This window comes from Miniopterus schreibersii, assembly GCF_964146895.1.
Source record: "Miniopterus schreibersii genome assembly, chromosome: 1".
NCBI classification, from domain to species: Eukaryota; Metazoa; Chordata; class Mammalia; order Chiroptera; family Miniopteridae; genus Miniopterus; species Miniopterus schreibersii.
Genome location: NC_138101.1, coordinates 111897677 through 111924262, shown reverse-complemented (window position 1 = coordinate 111924262; position 26586 = coordinate 111897677). Strand labels below are relative to the sequence as shown.

Here is a 26586-nt window from a genome sequence, read left to right as displayed (position 1 = left end):
TAAAGCACTGTGACTTAATTTTCACCCCAAGCTGGTGAAGCAGGTCATGCCAGTTATATACAGAAATAGGGAAATAATTTCAAATTGTGGTAAGTCTTATGGCTGTAAAGCATAGGTTAAAATGAGAGAGAATAATTAATTAGGAGATATGATTGGATTTATAGGAGAAGGGGTCAGAGAAGTGTCTGTGAAAATGTGGTATTTCAACAAAGCCTGAGGAACCAATGGTATGGGGTAGGGGAGGGGCAGAGCCTCTCTATAATGAAAATAGCATGTGCAAATGTCCTGAGGCAGGAAGCTATTTGATGTACTTGATAAGTATGGCCAAAATAAGGTAAGTGTGGCTCTGGACCAGTAAGTGAGGAGAAAATGGTTCCAATGAGATTGAAAAGGATGGCAGGGGCCAGGTCATGCAAGGCCTTACGAACTGTATCAAAGTTTTGTTTGTTTGCATTTTTCCCTAAGGGTCCTGAGGAATCACTGAAGGAATTATAGCAGAGAACTAACCTGATAAAATCTACCTTAAAATAATTGTTCAGTCTGTTGTGTGGACAATGAACTGGAACCAGATAAGAATGGAGGCAGCTATGAATAAGGCCATCATTTTGGAATCCCATTACTTGGATTCAAAACCCAGTTCTGCCATGTACTAACTGTGTGACTATGGGTGAGTTACTTAACTTCTCTATGCCTTGATTTTATCGTCTCCAAAATGCAAATAAAAATAGTACTCATTTTATTGGGTTATTATGAGGCTTTAAAGATACAATGTTTGATAAGCATTTTCACACATAGTAAACTTGGCACAGAGTAAATACCCAATAAACTTTGGCCAATGTATGGTGTATTATTGTGTATTGTTATTATTATTTTTCAGTAGGAAGAGAAAGCTGTTGGAGTTTTAGGAGACAAATAAAAAACAACCCCATCTCTCCCTTATAAGTTTAGAACCAGTGGAAAAATAAGACAAAGAAGATGACAAGTGGGCATATTCTGGCATGAGTGAAGGGGTGAGGCATACAGTCAGAAATAAATAAGTGGTTAAATACTTAAGTTATATCATGCTTTAGAAAATATCTCTTCTATTACTGATAATGAGGAAGTGTGGCTTAGATCAGCAGTCAGGTCAACCTCCTACTATTTCCCCCTGATGAAACAGACACACTCATCTAATCACAGAGTTGGAAAACCACTGCCCCTCTCTCCCCCCATCACTGCAGGGTGAGAGTTTCCCCTAAAGCTCACCAGACAGTAGAAGGAAGACCAGACCCAGATATAGTCATCTTTCTTAAATTAACTATGATAAAATGCACCCATTTAAACTGTGCAGATAGATGAGTTTTGAATGATTTATGCATCTGTGTAATTATCACCGCCACAATCAAGATATAGAATATTTCCATTACTCCAAACAGTTTCCTCATGCCCCTTTGCAGAAAATTCCTATCCTTGAACCTCACAGCAATTAAAATTAGTTTTGCCTCTTCTGGAATTTCTTATAAATGTAACCATATAGTATGCACTCTTTGCATCTTCTTGCTTTTGCACAGGGTGTGTTTGAGACTAATCCATGTTGTTGTATATATCAGTAGTTTTTACATACTGTGGCCAGGTAGTATTTTATTGTATGGACATTCCACAAAATTTATGTATCCATTTAACAGCTGATAGGTATTGGAGTTGTTTCCAGGTTTTGACTATTATGAATAAAGCTACTGGGACTATTCATGTAAAAGTCTCCATAGACATATGTTTTTAGTTTTCTTGGTTAAATGCTTTGAATTTGAATTGCTGGGTCATGTGATAAGTTATTCTTTACTTTATAAGAAATTGCTGAATGGTTTCCGAAAGCAGTTGTACCATGTTCTGCTTTCCCTCCAGTAGGGCATGAGAATTCCTGTGTCTCCATCATCCTCATCAACATTTGATCTGGTCAGTTCTTTTTTTTTTTTTTTTCAGGTTTTAAAACTTTTTATTTGCATATTAAAAAATTGTGCATTCCAATCATTAAAATCATTTTAACAACAACAACAAAAATGGCACTCTGATTAAACTGCATTTTACAGCCTGCAGGACACCTTGGACCAGCTTGGTTTTTACTCTGATTTCACTGTCGTCCCACCCAGCTTGCTCCTTCCTTCACCAACATGCGAGGTCTTTCCCTTCCCTGCCAGCCAGGCGGTGGGAGAGGCAGGTGCGGCCTTCCTTGTCAGCAGTTCTCTGATGTGAAAAGGGGCAGCACAGTCACTTAAACTGATCCAACCTCTTTGCATCTTACAAAGTTAAACAGCTAAAAGAAGTAAAATAAGAAGGCGACGCTTGTGGAATGTACAGTGCATACTGGCGGCGCGTGCCTCATTAAGATTCGCCTGCTTGCTTCTCCTGTTCAATCGTTTCTTTGGGAGGCAGTGGATTTTTCTCTTGCGTTTCTGTCTTCTTCAATTTCGACTTATCGAATTTCTCAATCTCAGCCATATCGGCTTTGTCAGACATGGCTGCAGAGGAAGCCGAGCGAGGCGCACGAGCGAGGGAGAAGTCAGATCTGCTCCGGGACCGCCGCGAAGTCTGGTCAGTTCTTTTAATTTTGGCATTAATTTTAGTCCTTTAGTGGGTGTGCAGAGGTATTTCAATGTAGTTTAATTTACATTTCTCTGATAACTAATGATATTGAGCATCTTTGCCTCCACTTATTGACCATTCCTATGTCTTTTTTGTGATATATCTGTTTAAATATTTTGCCTATTCTAAAAGTAGGGTTTTTTCATTCTCATTAGTGAGTTGTACAAATCCTTTGTATACTCTGGACCTTGTTCTTTGTAGATATATGGGTTGCAAATATTTTCTCCTCTCTGTGGATTACCACTTCACTTTCTAATAAAGTCTTTCAAGGAACAGAAGTTTTTAACGTTGATGAAGTACAATTTCTTAGTTTCTTCCTTTTGTGGTTTGTGCTTTTTTCCCTATCTAAGGAATCTTTGCCTACCCCAAGTAACCTGGGTCTTTCTTCTAAGTATTCTTCTAGGACCTTACTAGTGTTAGCTTATATATACAGGTCTATGATGAATTTCAAGTAAATTTTTGTGTATGGTAAGACTTGAGGTTCCTTTTTTTACATATGGACAACCAGTTTATCTAGCACCATTTGTTGAAAAGACTGCCTATTCCATATTGAATTTGAATGGCACCTCTGTCAAAAATGAATTAACCATGCATGTGTGGATATGTCTCTGAACTCTCAATTTTGTTGCATGGATTTATGTCTATCTTCACGCCAATACCACATTGTCTTGACTGCCTTATGGTAAGTCTGAAATGAGGTAGTATAAGTCCTTCAACTTATTCTTTTTTTCAACATTGTTTTGCTTATTCTAGCTCTTTTACATTTTTATAAAATTTCAGAATCAGCCTGTTAATTTATATAAAAATGCCTACTGGCATTTTACTGGGATTATATTGAATTTATAGATCAATCTGAGGAGAACTGACATCTTACCAATACGGAGTTTCTGAACTTATGGCTTATCTCTCCATTTATTGAAGTTTTTTCTCTCAACTATGTTTTTCTTTCAGTGTACACATATTTTGTCAGACTTATATGCTAGTATTACATATTTATTCATGCTATTATACATGGTATTTTTCATTTCATTTGTTTGTTGCTAATACACAGAAATAAAATTGATTTTTACATCTTGATCTTGTATCCTGCAGCTTTTGGTGCTGCATGCATGCTAAAATGGGAGCATGCCTTTCCCTAGTTCCCTGCATGTGCTTCATTCCATGCACAATCACTTAGGAATGTGTTTGGTTAAAAGTTTCACAATAGTAACATAAACATATATTAGGTGACAGCTGTTAAGTTGCAATGACTTCCTGGGGAACCTTTCAGCCTTTTCCTCATAGTTGCAGGATAGCTATTAACAGCTGCAACCCTCACATCCTTGTTCAAAGCAAAAAAGAACAGAGAAGGAAAAACAAGCACATTGGTTCCCTTTTATCAGCAAAGCAAGATCTTTCCTCTAAAACCGTATTTTTCAACCAGAAGTGATTTTACTACCCAGGAGACACTTGCCAATGTCTGGAGACATTAGCCATTGTCACAACTAATGGGGTGCTATTGACATCTAGTGGGTGGAGCCAGGGATGCTGCTAAACACTTTACAATGCATAGGATAGACCCCCCTTGCCCTCCCCCCAAAGAATTACCTGGCTCAAAATGTCAAAAGTGCCCAGGTTGAGAAACCTTGTTGTAAACCACCCCTGTAGACCAGATCTGGGTATGTGGTCATCACTAGCTTCTGGGAGACTAGAGTAGTAGGAAACATTGATTGGAATGATTAGATTCAGTCTCTGATGGCCCCGTAACATGGCCTGAGCATATGAGTTTCCCAACAATTAGAGTTCTGTTAGTGAGGGAGCCGGTGGGAATGAAGACTGAGGAAGCAGCTGCAAAAGAGGCAAGAGGATTGCAGTGCCCTTGCTCCCAGCTAGGTCTGGATTTACAGCTAAAAGACCACAAAATCAACTTAAAAAAACAAGAGAAGTGTAGCTGATTGGACATATATTTAAGGAGCACTGAAGAAACAATGTAGAGATGGTAAGAGAAGGGGAGTCATGGAAAGGGGGAGCCTCCCCTGGAGCTGAAATTCGGGCTGAGAGGCCAGAGTGATATTGGCTGCAAAGCCCCCGGCCCCCTTGGAAGTGTGGGTTCTCACTTCATGCAGGGATCCCAAACCTAGAACAGCAGAATTTGGAAGAAGAATCTGCATAGTATTGGGCGGAGGGAACCAAGAAAATTTTGCCTGGGAGACTGGGACCATACCTTCCCAGTGAAGGAGCTCTCCTGTTGTTAGCAGCCCCGGCCTGAGAAGTTCGCCCTGGGCTCTGACTCGTGGAAAGGCTGCACTGTGGTGTGTGGGTTTGAAAAAAAAAGGAGTCTTGGGCCTGCACCCAGAAGTGACTTGGAGGGACCCTCTACTTTCCTGGAAGGCATTGTGCAGAGCCCCAGTGAGTGACTACATGGTTTGGCTTGGGGAAAAGGGAAGGGATTATTCCACTTCCAGTGCAGGGTTGGAACCCCTCCCCTCATCTGTGGAGGCTCATGGACTCCTCCATCCTGTGGGGTTAGCAGCACAGCTTGGAGGAGCAGGACAGATAGGGGATTTTTGGCCTGCACTAAGGAAAGTTGAAAGCATGAGCGGAGCTGGGATTCTTGGTTCTGGCTTTGCTGAGACCAGCCATGAGGAGGGATCTGAGTCCTGTGTGGGGCTGATTTTGTAACCCTCTCCTGCTTGGACCTGTGGCATGAGGGCTCCAGGTCCTCACAAAATCGAGATTTTAGGTCTGTGTCCCCCAGGAAGGCTCCTGATGGGGAGACAGATGAGGGAGAGCTGGGCTTTGTGACTGCATTGTGGGGAGGCTGATCCAAGCTCCCTGTGAATTCAGTCAGTCAGTCCCTGGAAGGAGAGGTAGATCCCATCTCCCACTCCTGAAGTTTGGGAACACCATCCCCAACAGGAGACGGTTTGAATCAACTCTGTGAAGGCTGGGCGCAGTCAGGCGGGGTGGGGGACAGGAGAACAGCTCAGAGCAGGACTTTCCAAGTGTGAAACCCTCAGGGGATATTGTCTGGGACCAGGAGGAAATGCTTAGCCCCCTTCTACAGGCAGGGCCAGCAGCATTCTTCACAGAGACTCTTTTGATCAATACCACTGAGCCAAGCAGCTGAAACTGCTCTTACAGAAAAGGCCCCTCGTCAGAGGTCAGCTGTAGGGGGAGCTGTTCAGTGCACCCAGCACTTATTCTGAGAGGGCCTCCATCCCTGGGTAGAACATTGGTCAGAGAGCTGGGTGGGGCTGGGACTGGGGCTGGTCTGTGTGTGTAGGGGGGAAAAATGGTATCAGATTTCCCTACCTCACTTCCACCTCAGGCTCACTGACAGTGCCCTGCCTCCAACCTGTGAACCAGCTAGATCTGACCCCTTCTGCTGTGATCTGAGCTAAAGGAAAATGGGCACAGGGCTAGGAATCTGCACCCTTATGGCTCAGTCTGATGGCGCAGGGAACACGAACATCTAGCCAGATAAAGCCTGGGCAGAAGTCCTGCCCAAGTGCGGCAGGCTGCGCAGAAAGATTGAAGTGCCAAGAGGGGCTGATTTTTGTACTTTTGTTTTGTTTTGTTTTGTTTTTGATTCCTTCCTAAATTGAGTGGAATGCCAGGGAGCCAGGCGGAGCTGAGGTGTTGCAACAGTGTCTCCCTGGTAGGTTTCTTTCTAGGAGACTCTGGGCCCTTGGACATCATTACAAGGAAACAGATCTGAACTTCCCAGTGAGTATAGCCAGCGCAGCCCTGGGAAAAAGAGGAAGTGCCCATTCCTACAGATTACAAGCACTACCCACAACATGTGTCTGCTTAAACCACCCTGGCCAGGTCCCAGATACCTCCACAGAGTGAACATCTGTGAGGGAAGGGAGAGCAACTCAGAGCAGGTACATTCAAAGGGTGAGACCAGAGGCAGACCCAGTCTCTGGGTTTTAGAGGACCTGCTCACCAGACTCTTTAGGGCTCTGCCCTACCAAGTATCAGACCACTGGCCAAAAACCACGCAGGTATAGTGAATGACATTGATTGCACCAGAGAACCTACCAGGAGGCCTGTGACTGGCACATCAAGGGACCAGTCTGGGACAACATCTGAGCAAAATACAGTGAGCACCACAAATAGCAGATCCAACAGGTGAATATGCAGTAGGCACCAAAATCTGCAGAGCCAAACTCCACTTTTTCCTTTCATTTCTTTAACTTTATTTTGTATATAATCTCCACCCCCACCTTTTTTCAGATTTCACATAGTTTCTGCTTCTCTTTTTTCTTTTTTTCTTTCATATCCCTTATTTCTCTTTCCTGTCCTCTATTTTTTCATTTTCTTTACTTTTTAAATTTCTTTTCCATTTTCTCTTCTTATTCCATATATTATTTATTCATTATTATTACCTTTTAAAATTATTTCACACATATATATTTCTCCTCTTCTATTCTTATTTTTTTCTTTCATCTCTCCATCTTCTTTCCTTTCACATTCTCCTCCTTCATTTCCTTCTCTCTGCTCTAATTCTTTTGGTCTCTTGTATTATAGTATTCCCATTTATTTCCCTTTCTTCCTCTTCTCTTTTCTTATTCTTTTTTTGTTGGTGGTGGGTTGCTTAGGTTCATGTTATTAGTTTTTATTGTGTGTCTGCATTGTTTTCAAAATGGTACTGTTTTGTCTTGTCTCGTTCTATCAGCACCTATATAACAGCTGACATGACATGGTTGGGGTTGACCCTTATAGTCGGCCAGCCCGAAGAACAAGCCCAACCAGATCCAATTACAATAGGATAGCCCACATAACTCACAGAAGGGGCATTTTTAGAGCACCAACCTCAGAATATCACGGAGACTACACCACCAGGTCCCACAAGACACCCACTACAGAAGGTCAGCCCATCAAGATTGGGAGTCATAGCAGATCTACCTAATAAAGAGATACAAGCAGGAAGAGGCAGCCTAAGTGAGGAGACAAAGAAACAGGCCCCAAATGAAAGAAGAAGAGAATTCTTTAGAAGAAGCAGCTAAATGAAATAGAGAAAAGCAATTTATCAGCTAGAATTCAGAGTAATGATTATATGAATGCTCAACAGCATGAAAAAAAGACAGAAACTATGAAAACAACCAGTCAGAAATGAAGAATGACAGCAGAAAAAAAGAATACACAGGAAAAAAATAGCAGATTAAAGGAAGCAGAGGATCAAATCAGCCAATCAGAAGAGAAGGTAGAAAAAAAATCACTCAATGAGAGAACCAAAAATAAAAAAACAATTGAAAGACAGGAGGACAGATTAAGGGAACTTTGGGACAACATGAAACATAACAACATCCACACCCTAAGACTACCAAAAGGAGAGGAAAGTAAGCAAAGGGTAGGGAACCCACTAGAAGAAACAATGGCAGAAAACTGTCACAAAGGTAAAAGGTAAAAGTCACAGAAGTTCTGGAAGCACAGAGAATCCCAAGCAAGAAGAACCCAAACAGGCCCATGCCAAGACACATCATAATTAAAATGGCAAAAATTCAAGACAAAGAGAGAATCTTTAAGGTTGCAAGAGAAAAGCAATTCATTACATACGAAGGAGCTCCTGTAAGGCTGTCAGCTGATTTCTCATCAGAAACTCTACAGGCCAGAAAGGAATGTGATGAAGTATTGAAGGTAATGCAAAACAAGGATTTGAAACCAAGACTATTCAACAAGGCTATCATTTAAAATTGAAGGTGAGCCCAGCTGGGCGTGGCTCAGCGGTTGAGCATCGACCTAGGATCCAGGCAATCAGGGTTCAATTCCTTGTCAGGGCACATGCCCGGATTGTGGGCTGCAGCCGATCAGTGACTCTCTCATCATTGATGTTTCTGTCTCTCTCTCCCCCTCCCTTCCTCTCTCTGAAATCAATAAAGATATATTAAAAAAAAAAAAGTTAAAAAAAATAAAATAAAATTGAAGGTGAAATAGAGATTCCCAGGATTTAAAAAAAGGCTAAAGGGGTTCATTACATTGATTGATTTATGAAGGTTGAACCATCCTTGTGCCCCTGGAATGAACCTCACTTATCGTAATGTATTATTTTTTTTGATGTACTGCTGTATTCAATTTGCTAGTATTTTGTTTAGGATTGTTACATCTGTATTCATCAGATATACTGGTCTGTAGTTTTCTTTCTTTGTGTTATCCTTCCAGGTTTTGGTATCAGGATTATAGTGGCCTCGTGAAATGTATTAGGAAGTATTGCCTCTTCTTCAATTTTTTGGAAGAGTTTGACAAGGAGAGGTGTCAAATCTTCTTTGTACATTTGGTAGAATTCACTGATAAAGCCATCTGGTCCTGGACTTTTATTTTTTGGAAGTTTTTGATGGTTGTTTTAATTTCCTTGCTGCTGTACAGTCTATTTAGACTTTCCAGTTCTTCATAATTTAGCCTAGGAAGGTTATGTATTTCTAGGAACTTATCCATTTCTTCTAGGTTATCAAATTATAGAATTCTAGGTTATTGAATTCTAGTATTATAGAAAGAATCATAATATTCTAGTATGATCCTTTGTATATCTGTGATGTCTGTGGTGACTTCTCTCTCATTTGTGATTTTATTTATATGGGTCTTTTCCCTTTTTTCCTTAGTGAATCTAGTCAGGGGTTTGTCAGGTTTATAAATCTTTTCAGAGAACCAGCTCTTTGTTTTACTAATTTTTTGTATAGTCTTTTTGTTCTCTATTTCATTCAATTCTGCTCTGTTTTTTATGATTTCTTTTCTTCTGCTGACTTTGGATTGCTTTTGTTTTTTCTAGTTCTTTAAGATGTGAGGTTGTTTACTTGGGATTTCTCTTGTTTCTTGAGATAGGCCTGTAATGATATAAACTTCACTCTTATTACTGCTTTTGCTGCATCCCAAAAGTTTTGATATGTTGTATTGTCATTCTCGCTTGCCTCTGTGTATCTTTTGATTTCATCTTTTATTTCTTCTTTGACCCAGTTATTTTTCATTAGTATGTTGTTTAATCTCCATGTACTTACGGATTTCTTTACTTCCTTTTTGCAGTTGATTTCTAATTTCAAGACATTGTGGTAGGGAATATGCTTGGTATAATTTCAATCTTCTTGAATTTGTTTATGGTAGTTCTGTAACTCAACATATCGTTTATCCTTGAGAATGTTCCATGTGCACTGGAGAAGAATGTATAATCTGATGTTCTGGGATGAAAGGCTCTGAAATGTCAGTTATGTCCATTTTGCAAAGTGTTTCATTTAAGGCCCATCTTTCTTTATTGATTTTCTGTTTGATTAATCTGTCTGTGGAGTATTAAGGTCCCCAAATATGATTGTGTTTTGATCTGTTTCTCCCTTTAGTTTTGTGAGTAGTTGCTTTATATATTTCTGTGCTCCTTGGTTGGGTGGATATATATTAAGAAGTGTTATGTTTCCTTGATGTAGCATCCCCTTTATCATTATAAAGTGTCCATCTTTGTCTCTTGTTATCTTTATTGTGTTGAAATGTATTTTGTCAGATATAAGTATGGCTACACCTGCTTTTTGGTGGATGTTATTTGCTTGGGGAATCATTTTCCACCCTTTTACTTTAAATCTACCTTTGCCTTTGCAGCTTACATGTGTCTCTTGTAGGCAGCAAATAGTTGGGTTTTGTTTTTTGATCCACTCTGCTACTCTGTGCCTCTTTATTGGTGAATTCAGACCATTTACATTTAGGGTAATTATTGATATATGAGGATTTCCTATAGATATTTTATTTTTTGTAGCTCTGTGCCTCCATTTGTTCTTTTCCTTTGTACTTCTGTCTGTTGTTTTTGTTTGGTGGTATTTCATACTTCTTTCCTCTGTGTCCTCTTTTTTAAAGCTATGTGTCCTGGGTTGGGGATTTTTGTGTGTGGTTACCATTAGGTTTATAAAAAAATAAAGTTGCATATATACAATAGTTTTTTTTTCTTTTGAGTGCATCTGATGTTCATCCTCCTTTGACAGTGCAGACCTTTATCCCCTCCCCCTTTTATGTTTTTGCTGTCACAAATTATCCCTGTTTATGCTGTAAGTTTTTTGATGATCTTACTCATAGTTTTGTGACCTTATGTTCTTTGTTTCAGGTAGAATAACTCTCTTGAGTATTTCCTGCAATGGAGGTTTTATGTTAATAAAATCTCTCAGCTTCGCTATGTCTGGGAACATCTTTATTTCTCCTTCATAATTAAAGGATAATTTTGCTGGATATATTACTCATGGCTGGTAATTTCTCTCTTTCAGACGTTTGAATACTTAATTCCACTCTCTTCTGGCTTGTAGAGTTTCTGCTGAGAAGTTTGATGAAATTCTGATGGGTTTTCCTTTGTAGGTCACTTCTTTCTTTTCCCTGGGTGCTTTGAGAATTTTTTCTTTGCCATTACTTTTTAATAGTTTTAATCAATGTGGCTTGAAGAGGGCCTCTTTGGATTGAGGTAATGAGGTGTTCTGTTTGCTTCTTGGATTCGAGGATCTAGTTCTTTCCATAGGTTTGGGAAGTTCTCATCCACTATTTGTTTGAATAGACTCTCTGTTCCCTGTCCCCTCTCTTCTTCTTCAGGAATGCCTGTAATTCTAATATTGCTTTTTTCCGATGAAGCCAAGATAGCTCTTGTAGAGCTCTTTCATTTTTCTTTATGCTCAGGTCTCTGTCTTCTTCCCTCTGCATCATTTCTAGATTCCTATCTTCAATATCTCTAATTCTCTTCTCCATCTGGTTGGCTTTGTTTTCCATGCTCAGTAGCTCATTCCTAATCTCCTTAATTGCATGCTTCATTTCCAAGATTTCTGATTGGTTCTTTTTAAAGTTTCAATCTCCTTGGTAAAGTACTTGTTTTGCTCATGGTTTGTTTTCTGAGTGCAATGAATTGCCTGTTTGTATTTTTTTGCATATCGTTATTTTCAAAATGACAATCTTGAAATCTCTGTCATTTCTGTCACATATTTCCATGTGTTCCAGGTTGCTTTCTGGGGCTTTTTCATGTTCTTTCTGATTATACTAGTTACAGTAGTTGTTCGTGGCATTTGTTCCTCTCCTTTGTCTAGGCATAAATGTCCCTTCTGTAGGAGTATTCTCTGAAGAGATCTTTCTACTATTTTCCAGTAGATGGCACTGAATCGCAATAATTTTTTTTTTTACCTCTCTGATCTTCCAGTGTTTACCTCCATGGGTTCCTGTAAGACAGACCAGCTGCATGGCTTAGGGGTGGGATTTGTTTTGCCCTCATCATAATGGTGACACAGACCTTGGTCCCTCCCCAAGCAATGAACCTGGAGATTTTTCACAGAGGAAGCAGTAGTTCCACTGCAATTGTTCCTTGACCAAACACTGAGGGCAAAGGGAGGCAAGTTTTGGGAATTCAAGGGGTGGCAGAGCTCTGTGGCTCCTTTTCTTCTTTCTTCTTTCTTTCTTTCTTTCTTTCTTTCTTTCTTTCTTTCTTTCTTTCTTTCTTTCTTTCTTTCTTTCTTTCTTTCTTTCTTCCTTCCTTCCTTCCTTCCTTCCTTCCTTCCTTCCTTCCTTCCTTCCTTCCTTCCTTCTTTCTTTCTTTTAAAATATATCTTTATTGATTTCAGAGAGAGGAAGGGAGAGGAAGAGACAGAGATAGAAACATCAATGATGAGAGAGTCATTGATCGGCTGCAGCCCGCAACCTGGGCATGTGCTCTGACCGGGAATCGAACCCCGATCTCCTGGATCCTAGGTCGACGCTCAACCGCTGAGCCACGCCCAGCTGGGCTGTGGTTCCTTTTCTATGTCATAAACACCCCTGCCTAACAGTGGAACATCCACTCTGCTCTTTCAGGCATCTGCTGACTCAGTCACTATTCACTCCTCTCACCTAGCTGGGCTGCCCCGCAAAGTTCTTTCTTCCTTCTGCTTGGCTGAAGGAAGCATTTGCTGCCACCAGCTTCCTCCCCTCTTGCGGCCAGGCTGTGAGCTCCAGGTTGCAGGGCTGCATCTGAGAGGCGTCTGGTCTTTCCTCCTTTCTTATCTCCCACTTATTCCTGGTTACTCACTCTTAGGTGTTTCAGTGTGTGGGTCTCTCAGGCCTGCCTCTGTGTTGAGTAGGGAATTCTTTATTGAATTAGTTGGTTAATTTGTTGAAATTTCAAGGGAAGAGGTCAAGGGGACCTCTCATGCCAACATTGCTTTGATGGTCACTCTCCATAACAGCATTTTTATACACCAACAATGAGCTCTCAGAAAGAGAAACTAATAAAACAATCCCATTTACCACTGCAAGAAAAAGAAAAAAAAGATACCTTGGAATAACTTAAGGAGGTAAAAAATATGTGCTTAGAAAACTGTAAGACATTGAAAAAAGAAATAGAGGATGACACAAACAAATGGAAGAATATACCGTGTTCATGGATTGGAAGAATTAATATCATTAAAACGCCCATACTACCCAAAGCAATCATAGATTCAATGCAATCACTATTAAAACACCAATGACATATTTCACAGATCTAGAACAAATACTCCAAAAAATTATATAGAACCTAAAAAGAAACCCCAATAGCCACAGAAATCTTGAGTAAGAAGAAGAACAAAGTTGGAGGTAGCGCAATACTGTATATCAAACTATGCTACAAAGCCATTGTAATCAATGCAGCCTGGTAATGACACAAGAACAGTCATATAGATCAGTAGAACAGAACAGAGAGCCTAGAAATAGACCCAAGCCATTATGCTCAGTTAATATTTGACAAAGGAGTTAAGAACATACAATAAAGAGAGTCTCTTCAATAAACAGTGTTGAAAAAATAGGACAGCTAAATGAAAATGTTACCACCACTTAACACCATACACAGAATAAACTCAAAATGGATAAAAGACTTAAATTTATGCATATATGCATAACCCCTTGTTATAGGCAATAGTACGGTGAAGGACTGGGAGTGGCGGGAGTGTGGTGGAGGGGTCAATGGGGAAAATAAGGGGATATCTGTAATACTTTCAACAATAAAGATAAATTTAAAAAAAATCTGGCCAGCTGAGCATGGCTCAGTGGTTAAGCATTGACCTAAGATCCAGGAGATTGCGGTTCAATTCGTGGTCAGGGCACATGCCTGGAGTGCCAGCTTGATCCCTAGCAGGGGGAGTGCCAATCAGTGACGACTCTCTCATCACTGATGTTTGTATGTCTCTCTCCCTCTCCCTTCCTCTCTCTGAAATCAATAAAGATATATATATTTTTTAAAATCTACTATCAGGAGTCTCCTCCATCTATTTTTCTCATATCAGACTTTTTATTTCAGAAGATTAAGGGGGTCCTCTCTCTCTGGTCATTATCAGGCCTCTCTCCAATTCCCCTCCCCATGGGTTCCTTAATAACCTGTGCAGAATGAGATGTCATCTGCTCCCTTCAGTCCTCTTAGTTTTCTGTAGCTGTTCATACAGCAAAGTCTCAATAAAACATCTTTTCCTTAAAAAAAAAAGAATTCTGCTTCTGGGTATGATGAACTAGAATATAACCACCCCACCCCCACCATTCCTCAGGAAACAACTATAAAACCTCAACATGATACAAAAACACTGTAGTGAACAGAAGCTGACAGACTTCTGGGGGGAGTGCACATTTGCTCCCACTGAAAGGGTAATGAAGCTTCTTATCCACCCTGAAGCTGGGATACTGTGAACTAGTATAGATACATTTTTATAACTAACATCCATAGTTTACATTACTTTTTGTTATACATTCTATGGGTTTTGACAAATGTATGATATGTATATATTTCATAATAATAGAGAATAATTTTACAACCCTAAAAAGCCCCTATGGTCTACTTATTTGTTCTTCCTTCTCTCCCTTCCTCCTGGCAACCATCAATTTTTTACTGTCTCCATAGTCTCACTTTTTCCAAAATGTCATTTACTTGGAATCACAGTATGTAGCCTTCTTAAATTGGTTTCTTTCACTTGGTAATATGCACCGAAGCTTCTTCCATGTCTGTCTATTGCTTGATAGCTCATTTCTTTTTAGCACTGAATACTATTTCATTGTCTAGAATCTAGATGTACCGCAGTTTATTCATTCACCTACTGAGGGATATTTCCAAGTTTGGACAATGGTGAATAAAACAGCTATACACATACACGTTCAGGTTTCTATGGACATGTTTTTCACTCCTTTGGGTAAATACCAAGAAGCACAATTGCTGGATCATATGTTAAGAGTCTAGTTTTGTAAGAAACTGCCAAACTGTCTTCCAAGGTGTCTGTCCCGTTTTGTACTCCTATAAGCAGTGAATGAGAGTTCCTGTTGTTCCACATCCTTGTCAGCATTTGGTGTTGTTCATATTTTGGATTTCAGCTATTCTACTAAGTGTGTAGTGATAACTCATTGTTTTAATTTGCAATTACCTAGTGACATATTATGTTGTGCGTCTTTTCACGTGTTTATTCCCCATCTGTATATTGTCTTTGGTTAGGTATCTATTCATATCTTTGGCCCCTTATTGAGTTGTTTATTTTCTTATTGTTGAATTTTAAGCATTTGTGTATTTTGGGTACTGCTCCTATATCAGATACCTCTTTTGTAAATATTTTCTCCCAGAGTGTGGCTTGTCTTTTTATTCTCTTAATAGTGGCTTTCTCAAAGCAGAAGCTTTTAATTTTAATGAGGTCCAAATTACCAATTTTTTCTTTATGTATTGTGTTTTTGGTGTTGTATCTAAAAGTCATGACCAAACCCAAGGCCATCTGGATTTTCTCCTGTGTTATCCTCTAAGAGTTTTATATTTTTGCACTTTACATTTAGGTATATGATATATTTGATTTAATTTTTGCAAGGGGTGTGAGGTTTCCATGTAAAAGGCTGGAGATAAGTATTTTCCTTCCCCCAGATTGGCCAGATTCTGGTTAGTTGGTCAGTTCCCACTGAGAGAAGGCCTTATGAATGAATAAATAAATAAATGAATAAATAAATAAATAAATAAATAAATAAATAAATAAATAAAATGCTCTGGGCTTATTTCAAAATGGTTACTCTTTCCCTCCCCCTGTTGGAAGCCCCAAGGGATTTATCTCTGATCTTCACTGTGATAACTTAGTAAGGCTCCTAGAGATAAAACTCATGCAAGTGTGTCCCTCTAATCTTGAGCCCTGGAGTTTTTAACTCTCAAAACTTGTCCACACTGGGTCTCCACTAAGTCATCATTTACATTTAAATTCTTCTTACCTGGGTACGGGTTCCAACGGCAATTTCTGCCTTTGGGCTTGTGCTCTAGTAAGATGTGATTCTCTGTATCAGTCTGTCTGTCTCCAATTTGGTAGTAGCAGTTTGCCTTGTGACTTCAATTCTCTGATGGACCTAAGAAGAGCTGTTGGTTTTCAGTTTGTTCAACCTTCTTGATATTGTGAGGATGGAGTAACAACTTCCAAACTCCTTATATGCCAGATCAGGACAATTTCTGTTTGACAAAGATGACAATATAATTAAATGTGGAACAGACAATCTTTTCAACAAATGGTTCTGAAACAATTGGCTATCTGCATGGAGAGAAAATCCTCAGTTCTTACCTCACACCATACACAAAAATTTACTTGAAATGGACCACAGACCAAAGTCTGAGTCCTGAAATGATTCAGGCATCTGAGGCACTGTGACCTCAAGAAAAAGAACATCTGGGAGCCTAGTAAGCAGCTGGTGTCCCTCATATTACACAACATGAGTGACTTTCTATAGTGTTAGCAGGCAGCCTAGCCTGTTAGCACTGGGGCCAGGGATTGGTGTAGCCTGGTATTTCTACCACAGGTTAGTTTCAGATAGTTGTAGAATCAGCTGATTCTTAGGAGCAGCTCATATAAATCATCACTGTCAGGTTCTCAGTCCATACAGTATCCATGCATCTCCTCTGGCAATCATGTTTTAAGCTAATCCTGACTGCAGTGATTTATCTAGGGATGTCCCTGTGCCCATTTCTGGCCAGGTGTGATGTAAGGGGAGGTCTTCTGGGGATAGGGAGAGAATTTTTTTCAATTATAATTTACATTCAATGTTATTATGTATTAGTTTCAGATGTATTGCATAGTGATTAGAGAGAGGAAATTTTAAGAAATATTTTCTTGTTTATAAAAAGAGTTATGAGTGAAAGAAGAATTATTTTTCTTCCAGGCATGTTGCCATGTCACAATGTGAGGCCTGGACTTGCGGTCATTATCTTATGAACACAAGGTGAAGTAGCAAGAGTTCATGTGAAGGTTGGAGGAGTGGAAAGATTGAAATAATGGGGACCCCGATGACAGTATTGATCCACTGAATTAACCAACTCAAAACCAATACCCTCTAGGTCTCTTGTTATGTTTACTAATATTGTTTTTTTTCACTCTTTTTTTAAGATAATTAAGTTGGGGTTTTCTTTTACTCATTTTCAAAAACATTTTAAAGTAATATATGAAGGAAGGATGGAAGGAAAAAAGGAAATGAAGGAAGGAAGGAAGGAAGGAAGGAAGGAAGGAAGGAAGGAAGGGAGGGAGAGAGGAAGGCAGGGAGGAGGGGAGGAAGGAAGGGTGGGTTCCTAAGCAGGAATATTTGTCTCACCTATAGGTAATGGTACAGACTATTGAAGGCAAATGTTTCAATCTGGTAATATGGGAAATAGAAAAATGCTGCCCACCTCTCTAAGCTTTCATACCTCTCTGAGTTACATCTCCTATAGGAACTAGTATAAATTACTATAAATAAAATTAATATATTTTCAGAAGATTTTGCTTCTCAGTGGATCAACAGCCATTCATTGGCTGAATAGTCAGCACAAAGCCTATGTGCAGTATCAAAGGAAATCAAGAATTATTTCCTCTGAAAAAACTGTCAGAAAGCTCAAAATCATTTCCTGGTAAGAATCAAGGAACTCTGAGAGTCACAGTACTCTCACAGTTCATTAATGTGCTTCTATTTCTCAGAAGATTCTGAAACCCAGGTAAAAAGGCTTATTAAAATGTCATAGATCCAGAGAAATGGAGGGAACTTTGAATGTCACCCAATCCAACTTTCCATTTGAGGTTGAATGATTCCACAAGGCCACCTATTCTGGAAGCAAATTCTTGGTCTCTGCCTGCCAATCTGGTGCTCTTATTTATTTTGTCCACTACAAAAAAACCCCAAAACAAACAACAACATAAAACAACAACAACAAAAAAGCAAAATACACCCCCCCCCCCCCAAATCAAAGCAAAAAGGCATGTTTGTACGCTTCCCTGCCTGTTTTTTGGACACATTCAGACCTGTATAGTTTGACCCAAAGTCATTAGTCCCAAAGTACTGGATGTGAATCGTACTTGCTAACTCAGGTGTAACACTTTTTATATTTTTATAATCAAACAATTTCTGATTGGAGACCCTATTCCTCTTAAATGATCATGTACTCTCTATGCTTGAGTCCCTTCAGAGCCTAGACTCTTGCAGCCCCAAATGCTAAGTGTTTAGAACTCGAAGCAGAGTTCTTGAACACTTTGGGAGTTTGGTGAAACCTGTGGACCCCTTCTCAGAATATGGTTTTAAGTATAAAAGCAAAATGCATAAAATTCCAAAATAAGCCAAATACATAGAAATATATTTATCAAAATATTTAAGTTGTTACATAATACCTTTTAAAAAATAAGATTAGTGCCCAGCTGGTGTGGTTCAGTAGTTAAGTGTCAACCCATGCACCAAGAGGTCACCAGTTTGATTCCTGGTCAGGGCACATGCCTGGCTTTCAGGTTCCATCCCCAGCAGGGAGGTGTAGGAGGAAGCTGATCAATATATATATATTTTTTATTTTTTTTACAAAAGATAGGCTATGTTTATTTAGAGTTACAAGCAGCTGACTCACTCAGTGTGACTCAAACCACAGGAAACCATTTCCACTTCACTCCATTCTGAGTCCTAGCACTGGGGCTAGAATGGAAGGAGTGCTGCTGGGGCCAATTCACAGGTTGACAAGTTTCTCATTCAGGGCAATCTGTGAGTGGGTGAGATTGGCCAGGTGGGTCACGATCAGTAGGTCACTGATGTTGCTGTTGAGCATGGTCTGGAAGTCCTCCGAACGATCCTGGTTCGCCATAGTCATCAAGAAGCGGCCCACAGTATTGTCAGCGGACACCTTTCCAGACAGTACATTCTCCGCACACTGCAACACTGTGCTGAGGGCATCCTGGGTGCGAGCCAAAGACCCTGCTACCTGCTGCAAGTCACTTGAGAGTCCAAAGACCCGGCTGGTGCTAAAACAGGTCTTCATGATCAGGTCAGCTCCAGTGCATTCAGTGTCATGGTACTCGTATTTCACTGTCAGCTGTGTGAACATCGCCCCATGGTCCTCCCCGGACACCCATTGAAGTGCTGACATAGCCTTGATGTCCTGCGAGCATTCTGGAGGCCTGTCCGCAGTGGGGTGAGAGGGGCGGGGCTCCGCGGCCGCAGTGCGCGCGGCTCAGCGGTGACCGGGACGCCGCGGCCCGTGGCATACCCGCGCAGGAGGAGCTCGTTTGGAGAGGCTTGCTGGGGCGATTCATACCTGTTCCTAGCAAATTCCACGTTAACAGCCACCTCATCTTCTGACTCGTGCGGCGCTAAAAAGCAACTGGTGACTTCAACGGAGTGCTGGTCAACGGTTCTCAGAAGAGCCTCGAGAACTCGGGCAGCAGCCTCGTCGCGTTGCTCGTAGCTGTCCGCGAGGAGGCCAAAATGACGGGGTGCAGCGGCCCGCGGGGCCGCCGGGGAAGGGGCCGGGAGAGCAGGACCACTAGCGACTGCGCGGGGCGGCCCGAGGCGGGGGTCGCCGCCTCGGGGCTGGGAGGAGGCGGGGCCGCAGCGGGGCGGGGCTGGAGGAGGCGGGGCCGCAGCTGGGCGGGGCCGGGAGGAGGCGGGGCCGCAGCGGGGCGGGGCCGGGAGGAGGCGGGGCCGCAGCGGGGCGGGGCCGGGAGGAGGCGGGGCCGCAGCGGGGCGGGGCCGGGAGGAGGCGGGGCCGCAGCGGGGCGGGGCCGGGAGGAGGCGGGGCCGCAGCGGGGCGGGGCCGGGAGGAGGCGGGGCCGCAGCGGGGCGGGGCCGGGAGGAGGCGGGGCCGCAGCGGGGCGGGGCCGGGAGGAGGCGGGGCCGCAGCGGGCGGCCGGAGAGTCGCTCGCTGCCGCCGCCAGTGCTCGGGTGGGCAGAGAAGGAGCGCGGAGCGGAAGCAGCTGGTCGATACTGATGTTTCCCTTTCATCAATGTTTCTATCTCCCTCTCCCTCCCCCTTTCTCTTTCTTAAGTCAATAAAAACATAATTAAAAAAATAATAAAATCTAGCAACAGGTCTGATGACTACAATTTGCCGGAAGTGCAAATGATAATGGGAGCTATCTAATGTCTTGGGACATGACCACATCTGTGATTCCTACTGGTAACCTCTGTGGTCTACTGTAACATTCACAATTGAAGGAAGTGTTAAACTTAAGTTAGAGGTTATTGAAAATAAAGATACGATATTTCTGCCATTCGGCTTTATGGACTCTTTGAATTCTATCCACAAACACCCCACATAGTCCACGAACCCCAGATTAAGAAACTGTGTCTAAAGACTTTACTCTCTCTTTCTGCTGAATCATCTCTGCCCGAAGCCGTGAATGTGGCTGACTGAATAGGGGAAGACCTAAAAGGATGAGAGGAAGTTCTAGAAACAAACTCTGTACTGCCTCAGTTGGGAGAACAACCTCTCCGGTTCAACAGGGTGCTCATGGGACACCTTAACCCCCAAAGTGGAGGAGCCTTTGTTTCTTTGCTCCTGCCACCAGTGCTAGAGAAATTTCCTCAGCAGGACCGACAGAGCTGCCGGCCGGCGTGGCTCAGCGGCCGAGCATCGGCCTGGGATCCAGGAGGTGGCGGTTGGATCCCGGTCAGGGCACATGCCGGGTTGCGGGCTCGATCCCCAGCGTGGGGCGTGCAGGAGGCAGCCGCTCAGTGGCGCTCTCTCTCATCATTGATGTTTCTATCTCTCTCGCGCGCTCTCCCTTCCTCTCTCTGGAATCAATGAAGACATATTAAAAAAAAAAAAAAAAAGATTGACAGAGCTAAGCTTCTGGTTAAATGTGATGAATTAGTGACATACATGTATCTGTTTTTCCTTTCAGAATAAAAAATATATATATAAAACCACAGGGTTTATATATTTTGGTAGAGGAGACATCCATCAGGTGACGAAAAACAAACTTTATTAACAGTTGGGTTTGTAGAAGGATTACTAAAGAGACAACCAGTTCTTCCCACGGGACTTCTGAAAGGCTCAGAACCTGAAGACAAGGAAGTAAAAGGTGGAGTTCATTCCCCAAGCCCTAGAAATCAGATTCCTGCCCCACCCTCCACCCAGCCACCATCCTCACCACCCCCAAATGCTAAGAGACCAGAAGTCTATTCTTTGGAAAAGATAGAAAGCAGGGTGAGCTTAGGTTTGAACACAGGAATGTTTCATAAAATTCTTCAAATTGACTCCCTTCTTTCCTAATTTGTTTCAGAATATCAGCAATATGCCCTCTGACCTCTGGAAAGGTGAACAAGAAACCTAAGGGTTTTTCTAATACACTGAACATGCTGACATTTGGGAAATATCCAATGAAAAGCCACTTAGTCATTTAACAGGGGAGTTCCTGAGCCAACAAGCTCCATGACATAGAGAGAACTTCCAAAGAACTTCTTGAGTGCTTTGCTTTTATATATGAATGGGCAGGCAAGGAGCATGATAGCATCTGGGAAAAGTCTCCAACATGAGTTTTGCAAGGATTCAAATTTACCTCCCATATTTTTTTTCAAGAACAATATTCCCCTGCAAATCAAAAACAAAAATAAAGAAACACTACATGCAACCCAGGAAATGGGATTCAGCATAAGAGAACAGTAAGCAGTAAGGTAGTTTCTATGATGACAGCTCTGTCCCAGCCAGTATAGAGTGGAAAGGCAGAGTGAAGGGCTCCTGGAGGGAGATTTCCCAGGGAGTTGCATTGGGAAGGGCAGGAGGATTGGGACTGAGAGGTTAACTGGTTTATCTGACCATTTGGAAAATAATACTGAAATGTTTTTAATATCTTAGATGAAGCTTGTGGATCAAGTTAGGCTAAGTTTATAAAAAAGCAAAAAAAAGTCAAAAAAGTGATTACTCATTTCAGGAAAATTGTAAAAGTATAAGAAAGGAAAAGCAATCGCAGTGTACTGTATGGCTCAGCAGTAAACATTATTTAAAAGGTCCTAATAATGGTAACACAAACCATTAACATAACCGTCTCTTAAGATGTAACTGCGTGGAGGAAAGGTGCTGTATTATAGTGAAATGCTCAGCTGTAGGAATCAGAAGTCAACAGAAAATGTTTAAAGTTGATGAAGTTAAAAAAACAGCAGAGTAGGTACATTGTTGAGAAATATAAATACTAGCTAAATACTAGAAGACAGAGCTAGAAGAAACTGAAGAGTTTACCCCTGGAGAGTTGGCAACAGGAGCTCCTCACTAGAGACATCATAGAGGAGAGAGCTGGCTGTGCCAGGGGTAGGGGAGTGTGGTGTCTGTGAGGATGGCTCAGTGGGCACTCATGGCTGTGGCCACAGTTAGGTGGTTTCATGGCCCAGAGTTGGGAGAGTTTGACTGGAATAAAAGAATTGAGCAGAAGGAAAAGAGGAAATAAAAATAAAATGAAGGAGAAGAAGGATAGGTGTGGGGGACAGGGAGAAGAGTAGTAAAGCACTGAATAGAAAGATGAAAGTGAAATATAATGTTACTAGACATTGAGTGTTTTATGGCTTTACTCTGAGAGGACAAGGAAGGTACTTTAAGAGTTTGTTTTTGTTATAGTACTAAGAACTCGCAAATCTCCCTCCATAGGAGTTTAACCTAGTATTCCTCCTGACAGGGGCAAGTGCAGACTGAAAAGTCAGAGAAACTGCAGAGTGAGGAGAAAATCTGCTGGGAATCAGAGTGATTTTGGGTGCAGACTTCGTTTGTACAACCTCTCTGGTAGTGGGAGGTCTGAATAGAAACTAGGTATGTCTGACCTCTGGCGGGAGGAGGAGTGGGTATCACGAGCTGGCAATCACAGGCCAGGAGGCCAGTCCCAGCAGATCCCTGTGGGGTGCACAGTCTTGTCTTGAGTGAGTTCAGGTTGGGAGAGGAGTTCATGGGAGAGGAGTTAAGAAAATTTTCAGAAGATCAGTTCTCCCCATCTTTCACTTGAGTGCCCCTGACTCCTAAGAAAGAACTTCACGTTTTGTCCTAAGTTTATAAAACCTATTACATAGAGAAGAAGGTAAAATTATAGTCAACAAAAATCAAATAATCTTAACACAATATGTATCTAGCCTTGGAATATATTTTTATCACTGTAATAATCTGCTTATTCAAATGTGTTTGTATTTCCTGAGGATGTAGGTGATTGGGGAAGAGGGGTATGGCTCAGAGTTTAAATTTCCTGTTTCCCCACAGAGTAGAGGAAAAAAACAAAAGTAGATCATATAACCATTTGGAAATATTTGTTCCTGGAAAACTACCATATGTCCAGCTGCACAGTCTTTGTTCTCATTGTTGAGGTGGTCGGTGCTTCACATGATCAGTTTGCCTTCTCTTCTCAGTGCCTTAGAGGCACTGCTGACTGTCCTTGGGGAAATGAAGCAATGTGGGGGTTCAATGGCAGCAGCCATTATGTTATATTACGTATCATGTCCAAATGATCTGCAAGTTCAGCATTTATCTCTACACTTCATATATGAACAGAATGAAGTTCAGAGAAATCCAGCAACTCTCTTAAACTCATCTAGGCCATAGATAGCTCATCCAAGTACCTCCTTCCCCTTTAAGCCTGTGCAGATATTTAGTGGAGAGGAAACTGCACAATTAACAAAACATAAAACAAGTTTAACCTCTGAGTTTCTTCTAGCATTGGGAAAGAGAAATAACCAGAAATCTTAGCCCTAATTTCCACATTTATCCTCTGAATGGGTTTGTGCAAACACCAGACCTTAAAATAGATCTTCCCATACGTAACAGCGAGGGGGTGGGGTTCCCAGGCCTTATAAAATAATACTCTTTTCTGTTCCAGGAAAGTTACATGTGTCATCTCCATCGAGATAGGAATTATTATGTTCATTTTATAAATAAGTAAATGATAAAATAAAGTAACTCCCCTAAGGTCACAGAGCTATGAGTAACTGAGCCTGGATTTGAAGCCAGGTATGTGGGAATCCAAGCGCTGGGCTTTTCTATTGAGTTCCAGTGTGCATATGTGCATGTGTGTTTTATATTTTCATGACTTGAGAAACATTCTTATGTCAAGTAAGAATATACTCCTCTGTGAGAATAACAGAAGATTAAAGAAAGTAAGATAACAAGTCCAAGAGACGAAACTCTCAGCATCAAATCTCAGTCCCAACGTGGGCAGTTCCACTGTCTAACACCTAAACCCTAGGCTCATCACAACATATGGTGTGAGGCAGAGCCCAGAACTCTAACCAGACTCTTCCCCAGATGCCCAGGGGGAGATGACTGTCCATACCCCCACTTACATTAGCTAATTTTTAACAAATGAATCAGAGTTTCAGATGAAGCTCTTATAAAACCAGAGGCCACATAGAGCCTGAAAATTGCTAACAGATGTCTTTCTGGTTTAGAGACACATTCCTGCCAATGATAGAAATAAGAGGTTATAGAACAGATCATTTTATTATAACAAGAAAAACCAGCCAATTGAGCATTCATGTTTTTCAGGTATCTGTGACAGGGATTTAGAAATCTTCTGGCAAAAGGACCATGGTTTTACAGTTAAAGAAGGCTTTGGCTATTTAGAAGTGAAGCCCTGAACTTTATTCACTCAAAAACAGAGTGAAACAGGGTGTATATCTACATCGACTACATACCTGAGCAGGGGGATTTTCCTTTGAACTTTAAATAAGCTACAGGCCATTGTAAGATTTTATTTTGAAAATGTCATCAGAACCTAACTATTTCCTTATTTGTTCTTTTTCTATAATTGTATACAACAAATTATGGGATTTCAACTAAGAGGAGGTATATACAAACATATATGTAGGCTATAATTTTCCTTTTGTGAATAATGAATGGGGCTATACAATAAACATTTTTACTTAATAGGCTTAGAGTGTGGTTAGTGTAAGATTTCTATTTAAAAAGTATGTATTAGCTTAGTTAAACACTCCTAAAAATGTTTATTGTCAATTACCTTTAAAATTAATCAGCTGAGCTTGATTAGGGGAAAGCTTAATTTAGCAATTAGTCTTACCAATATTATCTTTTATTATAATTTTTTTATAATAAAAGATATTCCTTTGTATGATTATTTTTGCCAAGCATTGTAAATACGAAAATCAAAACCCATATATTCATTGAGTCAGCTTGAGCCTAGGAATGGCAGCTAAAATGTCTCTGACTTAAAATAAAATTCTGATCCTCAGTGTTCAACATTAAACCTAAAGACAAAGATAAACATTGCAATTTCAAGAATATTAGTGGAGTTATACCTTCTCTATGCTGTTCAAATGGACATTTTTACTAGTTCCTTATAATAGGAGACTATGAAGCTTATAAGGGAAAAAATCCTCCATATTTCTGACTAACACATTCAGCCAGAAACCAGGCCTATAACACTTGTTTTTATTTTGTTGCACATGGCCCTGAGCCACAGAAGATTGTAAATGGTCTGGGCCTGCCACACATGAGTTCTCTTTTCCCCACAACTTTTTAATCCTGAAGCTTTGAGCGCTTTAAGTCCCCTCTGGATTTAATTGTGCGAATATAGGTCTCTTAGAGCTGGACCGCTTGGACAAAGAGGTTTTCTAGACTCAGCCAGCTACACAGCCCATTCTTCAGTTACACACAACCCTCTTCTCAAAAGGATGCATTGTAGTAACCTAAGCAAAGAGCAGACACTACAGTTAATCAACCAATTAGTCAATCAATTAATCGATCTGTGTTTACTAAGTGCCCAGTACTTGCTATCTAAATATCATCTCTGGAGCTATAAGATGAGTGAGCAGAACAGAGTGTCTACTGTGTCACCATGAAACAAACAAAAAACCACCCCAGTATTTTCTGACTTAGTGTCAACAGCCTAATTAAAAAATAACACAAGACAGTGAATGTGAGAAAGACATCCTGGGAAATGTAAATGTTCAGAGGAGAATAAGAGTGAGTAGGCACAGTATGTCAAGGTCAGCCACAGCGCAGAATCAGTAGAGCCCGGGTCCAGAGCTCTCCCCCTGCACTAGGTACAGCAAGGGGCTCCTCCAGGCCCTGCCAGCCCAGTCTTCTCTCACCTTAAAGCCCAACTCTCCAGACCAGCCCCAGCCAGGAGGGACTTAAGCAGCTCTGCCCTATGCCACAAAGTAGTAGGATCCATATAACATCTGGATGTGAACCCTGGTGAAGAGGCGTCACAACTCTGAGCTTCTAGGAAACATGACAGTTGAGAAGACTATCTTGATGCGTCAACTTCAAAAATTTCACTCCAACTACCAACTGAGGCTGTTTAGCTGACATTTAATGAACTCCTCAGACTGAACATATCAGGACAGTGTTTAGGCATTGCCATCACCAACCACAGCCTGGAAATCTGGACCTTCAGCTTCTCATTAGTGCAACCCCATTCCTGATGGCTGACCACCCGCCTCACAGGTGGGGGATTTACTTGTGGAGTGATTTGAAAGAGTGAAAGGGATGACTCATTTTCCTTGTTGATTACAAATTATCATCTCATATTTCCATCTTAATGTATTTTCAAATTAGCCTCTATGTGTCTAATTAATTAGCATGATAAAGAAATGCACACAGAGAACATTACCTGCCCTCATAAAAAATCAATTTTTTGTCATTTTGCAATGATCAAGTAGTTCAAATGATAACAGTTTCCTTGAGTACCCCTTAAGTAGAGTCATAGAGAAAGTAGTATAGTATCTAGAGAAATAGCATTAAATTTTCAGGAAAGTTACCTTATTGATGTCTACCTGTCTCTTTATGCCAGACTAAAAGCTTGTTTCACTTTTCCTATT

General features: G+C 41.1%; 2 pseudogenes across 2 annotated transcripts; both read right to left on the bottom strand.

Annotated features, from left to right (window-relative positions):
• Positions 1-1974: 1974 nt before the first annotated feature.
• Positions 1975-2559, bottom strand: LOC308561400 (thymosin beta-4 pseudogene; annotated as a pseudogene). Its single transcript has one exon. The product of its transcript is annotated as a thymosin beta-4 pseudogene (transcript).
• Positions 2560-18116: 15557 nt separating this feature from the next.
• Positions 18117-19300, bottom strand: LOC308567602 (eukaryotic translation initiation factor 3 subunit F pseudogene; annotated as a pseudogene). Its single transcript has one exon. The product of its transcript is annotated as a eukaryotic translation initiation factor 3 subunit F pseudogene (transcript).
• Positions 19301-26586: the final 7286 nt, after the last annotated feature.